This window comes from Phodopus roborovskii, unplaced genomic scaffold, assembly GCF_943737965.1.
Source record: "Phodopus roborovskii unplaced genomic scaffold, PHOROB, whole genome shotgun sequence".
NCBI lineage: Eukaryota > Metazoa > Chordata > Mammalia > Rodentia > Cricetidae > Phodopus > Phodopus roborovskii.
In genome coordinates this window covers 17,097,665-17,107,732 of record NW_026126447.1, presented here as the reverse complement: position 1 = coordinate 17,107,732, position 10,068 = coordinate 17,097,665, and positions in this window count along the sequence as shown.

Below are 10,068 nucleotides of genomic sequence, written 5' to 3'. Positions count from 1 at the left end.
AGGATGCTTCCATCCCCTTTCCTGTTTGCTCTCTCCGTTTCTGACCACATTTTGTGTCTCCCAGTAATGTGAACCTCTTTTCCAAGGTCTTCTAAATTTTGAGTAGTAGTCAATTTGAGAATTTCCCTACTTATTGTCAAATCCATTGTCAGGTCTCTGTGTGAACAATGTTTGATCATTTATGTTTCTCTAGTTTTTTAGGTTCTGTAAGTTCAGACTGTATGTATTGCAAACTTATTACACAGAACATTTGCTGGTTACAAAATCTTTCCCCCCTTATTATGTTTCTAGGATAGTAATTCCAAGATTTCTCACAAAAAAGCACAGGATTTTCCAGATTATTGTTGGTGTATGGTTCATGTCTAGATTTCAGGGAGCTTTTCTTTTGACTATACCTCTACTTCATATTGAAGAGGTTTTTGTCATGCTGTTATGAGAGCATGCTTTGGCTTCCACCAGGCTGTGCACATTTGCTTGCCTTAGAATAACCTTTAGGGCCCAATGGCTAAGAGAATATACTGATCCTTCCTGTAAGGGATCTGAGTTTGGTTCCCAGCACCCACACTGGCCTGTTTACAACCACCTGGAACTCCAGCTCTAGGGGAATCTGAAGCTTGTGACTTCCTCAGGTATCAGCACTCATATGCCCATATCCATACATAGACACACAGACACATAGACACAGACACAGAGACAACACTTATATGCTCATATCCCTATACAAATACACATACACACACACACACACATGCCCATACCCATACATACACACAGATAACACTCATATGCCCGTATCCATACATAGACACACAGACACATAGACACAGACACAGAGACAACACTTATATGCCCATATCCCTATACAAATACACATACACACACATACACGCATGCCCATACCCATACATACACACAGATAACACTCATATGCCCGTATCCATACATAGACACACAGACACATAGACACAGACACAGAGACAACACTTATATGCCCATATCCCTATACAAATACACACACACACACACACACACACACACACACACACACATGCCCATACCCATACATACACATAGACACACAGATAACACTCATATGCCCGTATCCATACATAGACACACAGACACATAGACAGAGAGACAACACTTATATGCCCATATCTCTATACACACACACACACACACACTCATACCCATACATACACACAGACAACAGTCATATGCCTATATCTACACATACACACATACACAAACACACATATACACACAGCACTTATATGCCCATATCCATCCATACACACACAGATACACAGACACACAGAGACACAGACACACATGAAAATAATATATTAAGAAAACAATGACTGACATATTCAAAAGTTGAGGAATATATGTTTCATGGAAGAATTCAAGTTGTCTTTTTTTCTTTTTTCATTCTTTCTATTGAAATAATGTGAGCAGGAGACAGTCCAATCTCTTGTCATTGGAATGTAAAGGCATAGAATTCTGCTGTTCATGTGAAACTTCATGGAAGGGCCCATCCATGCTTCAGTGGAGGTTCTAGACACTGTTAGTGTCGTGTCTTTCTTTTTTATCCTTTCAATTATTTGTTTCTATTGTGTGTGCATATGGTGTGTGTGTGGGGGGGAAGGTGTGTGGATGTGCACCTGTGGAGGTCAGAAGTCAGCTTTCAGGAGTCGTTGCCCTGTGCGCTGTGCAGTTTTGGGACTGAACCCAGGTTGTCAGAGTTGCACAGTCAGCACTTTCACCCACGTGCGCCATCTTTCTAGTCCAGTACTCCATACGTTCCTGATGACTTTCAATGTTTATTGGCTCAGCAAAGCATCTAAAAATTTCCAAGGCTCCATTTCTGACTCTTCAAATCATCTTAAAATAATAAAAAGTGACTAGAGAAGTGAGCGGGGTGACAGAGTGGCATGTTGACACTCAACAGATGTGGAGCAGCTGCCAGAAACAGGAACTAGAGGATCAAGTTGAGCACGTCTGCTCACTGTCCTGGGAGCTCCACTCCAGGATGACTCCTCCCTTTATCTTCAGGCTGCACAGATAGTGCAGGAAAGCCCTGTTCCCAGGGGATCTGCACAGGAAAGGAAAGGGGGCATTTTGCTCTGTTGGGGGTGCGTTAAAAAACACTACCAGCCTATAACCAGAAAGTGATTTTTCACAGTTCTAGCTTCTGGAAGCTTGAGAGTGATACCCTGGTAGATAGCGTGTCTGGTGAGGGCCTGTTTCCTGGCTTCCAGGTTTGTAGATAGTGCCTTCTTGTTACATACTCTTTCGTTGGAAGGCGTTGGGAGTCTCTGGGGTCTAATTATAAAGACTGTAATCACGTTCAGAAGCTCAACCTCCCAATACCAGCACATTAGTGACTGGGCTTCAAGGTTGACATTTTGGGGTAACACAAATGGTCAGAACAGAGCAGGGACTGACTAGTTAGTAGGGAGATTTGAGGCTAGGAATTAAAGTCAAACACAACCTTGGGAACTGGGTCAATTGGTTTTTTGCTGCTGTGATGGTAATAGGTGACAGACACACTGGATGGGGGAATTGTTTATTTTACCTTATGGTTTCAGAGGCTTTTAGTTCGTAATAGTGGGGAAGGCACAGTGGGGTTCATGTTGGAGCAAGCCTGTGGCGCTGCCCCCTTACACATTAGAAAGCAGCGTGTTTACCACAGGAAGTCGGCTGGGTAGAACCTTCAGAGGCCCATCCTTGGTGATCTACTTCTGCCAGCCATGCCCCACCTTCAAAGACTCCCCAGCCTCCCAAGGACAGCACCACTATCTGGGGGGCAAGCCAACAGAACATGAGCCTGTGGGGACATTTCAGTATCAAACCAGAACAAGGAAAGTTCTGTCACATGTTGGTGGTGGGAAACCCCAGGGGCCTTTCAGCGATGCGTTTTGAGAATGTTCACAGTGTTTCACCTTGAGCCAGTAACCACGTTTCTAAGGAAATGTATTTAGAGGCTGGCAGGATGGCTCAGCAGGAAAGGCACCTGCCAGCTGGCAATGCAAGCCTGTTGACCTGACTTGGATTCTCAGAACCGTGTGAAGGTGAGAGAACCCACCCAATGAGCACACATGACACAAAAACAATACTAATAAACAAAAAATAAACACAAATGTGTATACAAATTAATATATGACATATTACCAAGAGTTAGAAATGGAGCCAGACATTGGTGACATATGCCTTCAGTCCCAGCACTCGGGAGACAGAGGCAGGTGGATCTCTATGAGTTTGAGGCCAGCCTGGTCTACAGAGAGAGTTCCAGCACAGCCTCCAAAACTGCAGAGAAACCCTGCCTAGAAAAAAAAAAAAGTTAGAAATAACGTGATCATTCAACAGCAAAAGATGAGTCAAATAGCATATGGCCTTTTAATACATTATAATAAAAACTCATGCTTTTTGAAGAAAACATTATTTCATATTCAATGAAAATGTGCCAGCCATGTTCAATCTTCTGTATTGTAATGTTTCATAACTTGCTTTTAAAATTTGTAAACGTCTGTCTATGAATATTCATCCACAAAATTGTTGTGGCTATATAATTTCCTCTTAGAGGGACACATTACAGATTATCCCCGTGGTAGTACAGAGTGGTTCAGGCATTGTGGAAAGCAGTGGCAATTTGTCACAATCTTAAAGTCTTACTCTGTGACTGAGCCACCTTATTCTTGGGTATTTGCCAAAAAGAAAAGAAAACTTAAGTCCACAGAGAGTGTTAATGGTTTTGGTATTTTTATTTATATTTTTCAAAGCCTATATATATATATATATAACCAAGATGCCCCTCAACAGAATACCACTGGCAGGCTGCACAACAGAACACTCAGAAATGAAGAAGGAGCTAGTATGCACAAGATGAATGAATCATAGATGCATTTTCCTAATGGAAAAAAAAGTCAGTTCCTAAAGGCCACGCGTTGCATGAATGCATTCACACAACATTCTGAAACCGGCAATACTGAAAAGATGAAAAATGAAAGAGAGTTCCATGAGAAGCGAAAGGGTGAGGGCTGACTCAGAGGAGCAGCAGGTGGAATGTGTTGCCGTTACTGACAGACTGCTCTGCCACATAACTCTAGGGACTGATTCATGATTACTCATCTCCCAAACCGTTAGGATCACACACCTCTAAGGCTGAGACTTTCTACATCTAAGTTTGTAGCAAAAAACATCCAGAAAATAATGAAAACCCAACATAGAGGGTTAGGGCTTGACTCTGAAGTCTCCATGCCTGCCTCATGTTTTGACTATTTGGTCTGCAGATGTTGGTGATATTTGGCAGAGCTACATAGCTCTTTGGGGGGGGGGGAGGTGAGACAGGGTTTCTCTGTAGTGCTTTGGAGCCTATCCTGGAACTAGCTCTGTAGACCAGGCTGGCCTTGAACTCACAGAGAGCCACCTGCCTCTGCTTTCCGAGTGCTGAGTTAAAGGAGTGCACCACCAATGCCTGGCTGCTACATAGCTCTTGTGTGGGAGGATTTAGCTGGTGAACATGGGTTGCTAGGGGCATGCCTTTGAAACTTAAATCTGGGACCCTGCTTCTGGACACTCTCTCTACATTCTGGTGCACTGTGCTATGGAGAGCCTCCACCACACATGTCTGCTGCTGTGAACTCTGTGTGACTGTTTCTATATGATGGACTGAGACCCTCTGAAATCACCAGCCAAAATAAATTTCATAAGTTCTGCCAGCCGCTCTATCAGAATGAGAAAGTAATCAATACAGACTGTAAACAGTGGAAGTTCAGTCTGTTATTGAAGACTAAGAACACTAAAGGCATAAGGAAGACCATATCCATTATTTAGCAGCTTTCTTAGAGGAGCAATGAGGTTGATAACTGATAACTAAAGAACTGTGATTAAATGCTGCACTTCAGTGAGTAAGTTCACTTCTTACAAAGGGGTGAGTTAATTTTGTGTGGATATTAGCACTGAATAAATAAGTAAGCAGTAGATAACAAAACCCAGCTAATAAAAATATTAATTTTTTGAAGAAGACATGATTTTCATATTTTGGTTATCTAAAAAGGGAGGCTAGAATTTATAGATCAGAGTTCATGTATAAATTTAAAAATCAAACACACACACATACACACACACACACACACACACACACACACACACACGGCGGTAAGTAAGGGTTGATTTACTTGTATACAGTTCTCAACTGTCCAATGGCCAGGGCTAGATATAGTGACAGCCAGGTAACAGTGAACACACAGAATTTATTTGATGTCTAAATATGACTCATTTTGATGCCATGGGAAGTGGAGCTCATTGGAGAAGTGATTTATTCCAGAGTGAGTGCAAGGAAAATACAAGATGAACCTGGAGTGTCTTGTCTCAAAAGTAAAGAAATTCTGAGTGAAAGAAGGAGGCAGAAGGATGGAAGGAAGGGAGCAAGAGAAGGAAATGGTGATGGAGGGATAGTAATTTTTAAAAAATTGTTGTGATAAAAATACTCTGACAAAAGCAGCCTAGAAGAGAAATAGGTTATTTTACCACACAGTCTGTCATGGCAGGGTACTCACAGTGGTGGAAGCTCGAAACTCAGATTGCAGTCACAGTTAGAAAGCAGAGGATGGGCCGGGTGGTGGCGGCAGAGGCAGGCAGGTCTCTGTGAGTTTAAGACCAGCCTGGTCTACAAGAGCTGATTCCAGGACAGTCTCCAAAGAGAATCCCTGTCTTGAAAAACAAACAAACAAACAAAACATCAAACAAACAAAAAAAAAAAAGAGAGAAAGAAATAAAACAGAGGATGGTGAGTGCATGGTGTTACAAAGTCCCTATTCCATGTATACAGTTCTGAATGGGGCCAGGCAATGGTGGGTAAGTCTTCTTACCTCAGCATAACCAAGACAATCCCTGATAGGCTGCTTGTGGGCTCATCTCTCCAGTGATTCTGTCAAGCTGATAACACTAACCTGTTACTGAATTAGAACCTGGAGATAAGTATCTGCCGATCTACACTGCCACAAATAAATAATTAAGGAAATAAACATAGGGAAGAAGGGACTTTTAAAAAAAGATAAAAATGAACAAATATGGAAGAAACAAAGGCACCGAGAAAAAAATCACTATTAGAATACCATAGAAATGTTGGCTTCAAGCAAGATCAGGCGAGCCAAAGGCAGTAAGTGGGTAAAAGTTTGGATGTACTTACTTGGTCTCAAATTATCTCTGAAAAAAAAATCTCAGTAGAGGATATACAAAGGGGAAATAACTGAGTTTGTTATGGACAACCCAAATAGAGAGCATGTAGGAAGGGGACATAGGCACAGTGTTCCTCTTACTGAGACATAGGTGCATCTTTATTGCCATCGTTGCTCAAAATATATGAAAACCTGTGTCCTGTCATGATGAGACGTTAAGTAAACCCAATTAACAGACATTCTACAAATAACACTCTTCATGAATGTCAGGGTCATTAGTGACAAATACTGAGTAATTTTCACAGAGACGTGAAAATTAATGAAATATGGGGTGTTGGGTTGGATTTCAGAACAGAGAAAGACTGTTAGTAGATGCCCTATTTAATTACTAGCAATGTACTAATATGAATTCATTAGTTTTTTTTATATAATTCTACTGCACCAAGTGTTAATTAGTGGCAGCTGGGTGGAGGACTGTGGAAGGCAGATGTTGCCCACCTCTCCAGGGAGGTTTGTGTTTGAATCCTACTCCCAATTCAGAATAGCACATCAGAGCCAAACAGCCTGAATTTAAACTCCAGTTCCTTTACTTACAAGTTATATGAGCATAATAATCTTCCAGTACCTTCGTTCCACTCCACGGTCTCTAAAACAGGGTATAATGGTGTGAGCCCCAAACTGTACAGAGCTGTAATGAGGATAAAATGAAATAGTTTATATGAAGTATAGAGATAATGCCTATTTAGGGTAAGCATTCAATAATTGTTAATTCTTATATCACTACCTACACTTTAAATAATTTTTTTTCTGTGCTACAATCTTCTTTGTAACCTGTCTTTTCACTTCTATTTTGTGAATATAATTTTTGTTGGTAAATGTATGTGCCACGTCACTTAGGACCACGTGGCATTTTGTTCTTTGGTATAACATAGATTATAGATATGTGGTCACTTCCAGCTGCTGAGACTCCCTGTAGTGACAACAAAGTTAACACAAAGTAGGTGCTCAATAACCACCATACAGACAAAGGAAGAAGAAGGAACAAAATTGAGTTCATCCCAATTGCTCACTCTCAATATTTTTAGAAAAAAAAAAGTTATCTTACTTTTAGGAAGCTTTGGAATTTGCCTGAACAGTAAATATGAAGCCTAGCCATAATTCAGAAACCAAAATATAATTTCTTCACTGGTACAGAGAATATGCTGCAACTAAGGACAGCCATTTCACATAAAAGCAAAAAGTACCACGGTTAAAGGGAAGGGGCATGGTTACATTTAAAATAATAACTTTAAATGTCTCTTTTATGAAATTGTTTTCAAAGAGTGTTTTACCACAAGGATTTCTTTTAACAAAAATTGCTCAAATTAACTTGAAGTCCAATGACATACATGTTTTGATTACACATATGAAATTCATTTAGTCAAAGGGACTTTGGGTAGGAAAACTGCAAGTTTGTAAGAAAAAAGAATCTCCATTACTATAATGATAGAGTAGTTCCCTAACATTTAATCATAGGCATGTCTAGAAAAAAAGCATTTTATGTTCTACATAACAGCAACATCTGGTGGCTTTCTGACTATTCCACAACAGCTTCACGGTGCTTTCAAAATTCTATTTTGTCCTCCAGAAATCTGTACAGTTGCTTTGGAGACGTTGTGAAGTTTGAAGAATTTAAAATTGACTTGAAAAAATATGCTATCTTTACTAGATTCCTGGAGTTAGGGTGGGAAGTAGTAATGAATGGGAAGCCAGTAATGAAACCGAGCCTGGGAGATCTCACATACATGTCATTCCTGTGGGGTTTCCTTGGAAAATTCTTCAAGGAGGCCACAACAGTGGCCAGCAGAAACTATTGACTAGACTGACACTATATTGACCAGCTTGAGGAGTTTCTATACACAGACGGGACGTCTAGGGTGCTGTCAAGACTGGCTTCTTTCACCGACTCTGCATCATGGGATCAAGCTCCAATTAGACTGTGTGTTTGTTGTAAATCATTGAACTGAAAAATAAATGACATGGAGACATTTTTTTAAAGACAGAGTTTCCTGTATCTCAGGCTGACCTTGAACTCTTGAAGTCACTTCATAGTCAAGTATGATTTCGAACTTCTGAACCTCATTGTCTGAGTTAGGATTTCTGCTGCTGGGAAGACACATCACGACCCTGGCAACTCTTGTAAAGGAAGACATTTAGATAGGGCTGGCTTACGGTTGTAGAGGTTTAGTCCGTTTTCCTCATGGTGAGAAGCATGCAGGCAAACGTGGTGCTAGAGAAGGAGCTAAGAGTTCTCCATTCCAGGCAGCAGGCAGCAGGCAGCAGGCAGCAGGCAGCAGGCAGCAGGCAGCAGGCAGCAGGCAGCAGGCAGCAGGCAGCAGGCAGCAGGCAGCAGGCAGCAGGCAGCAGGCAGCAAGAGACTGTTGAGCCACTAGGTTTGGCTTGAGCTTTTGAGACCTCAAAGCCTGCCCCCAGTAATACAATACCAGCTCCTCCAACAAGGCTATACCCACTCCAAGAAGGCCACACCTCCTAATAGTGCCACTCCCTATGACCAAGCATTCAAACTCACCAATCTATGGGGGCCATCCCTATTCAAGCTACCATAGTTACCTTTCTGTTTCCTCCTCCCAGGTGCTAGAATTATCATCGGTTTTATGGTATGCTGGGCACTGAAGCCAGGTCTTGTCTTTGTGCACACTAGGTAAGTGCTCTACCCATTGAACTAAATACTAGCCTCATCTTAAGTTTTTCCATTCACAGCCCTTTTTGTCTGAAAAACATGTATGTAACTCTGGATCTGTCTGTCTGTCTATCTACTTATCTATCTACCTATCTATCTATATATATATATATATATATATTAGGTAAAAATAAATTTATTTAACCTAGATGTGGTACCTTTAATACCAGCATATAGGGGGCAGAGACAGGTGGATCTCTGTGACTCTAGGGCCAGCTTGGCCTATATACCAAGTTCCAGACCATTCAGGGATACATAGTGGGATCCAATCTCAACAAACAGACAACAAAAACAAAAGAACGTTCCCCCAACTTTATTTTAAAACAAGTCTTGAATATGTATAATTTCTTCATTTATTAGACTTGAAAGCAAATTTGCTTTAAGGCAGAAGTGCTTGCTTAAATTCTACACAGAGAACTAAGTTGTGCCCGAACATGTGATGTTACAGAACATGCAACATATTCAATCTTTTTTAGCACTGATAAATATTTTCTCCTTGTTATTGTCAATGCTGAGAATGCCACCTTACTCAAATATAGAGTGCAAAATGGCTGAAGTGTGTTTAGAGCCATTTCAGAAATTGTTGGAAATTCCATCCTAATTCCAAGCCAAACTACATTTAACAGTATTTACTACATTCTTATTTATTTAGATGCTTGCCCTAGTGCTTATTCAAAGGTCAGAGGGCAGCTGCTGGGGGGAGGGGGTTCTCACATCCATCATGGGGGTTCAGGCATTGAACTGGGGTTGTGAGGCTGGGCAGGACAGGGTCTTCACCTGCCCAGTCACCTCTCAGCCATTTAATGAGCTGTTTTTAGTGAAACTCAAGTCAGCGATTTAGACAGTAATCTTTTAAAATTAACATCCCTGTTATAAAAATTATAAATTAAGTTTATTTTCTAAGTGTAACTTATTCATCTTGTTTGGCTCACAGGTTCAGAAATGGTCTTTGATATTCAGTTACTTAAAACGTAACAAATTTTCTCAAATAACTTCAAAGTTTCCTTGGTGTATGCTGGTGTTACATCCCATAAATTCATCGTAAATTAAAAATGTGGTCACTAGAAAATGCATAACCTACTGAGCATTGCAGCTTAGTTGACTCTATTGTAAATGAAATCCAAACACATTAGCCTATGTTGGGAA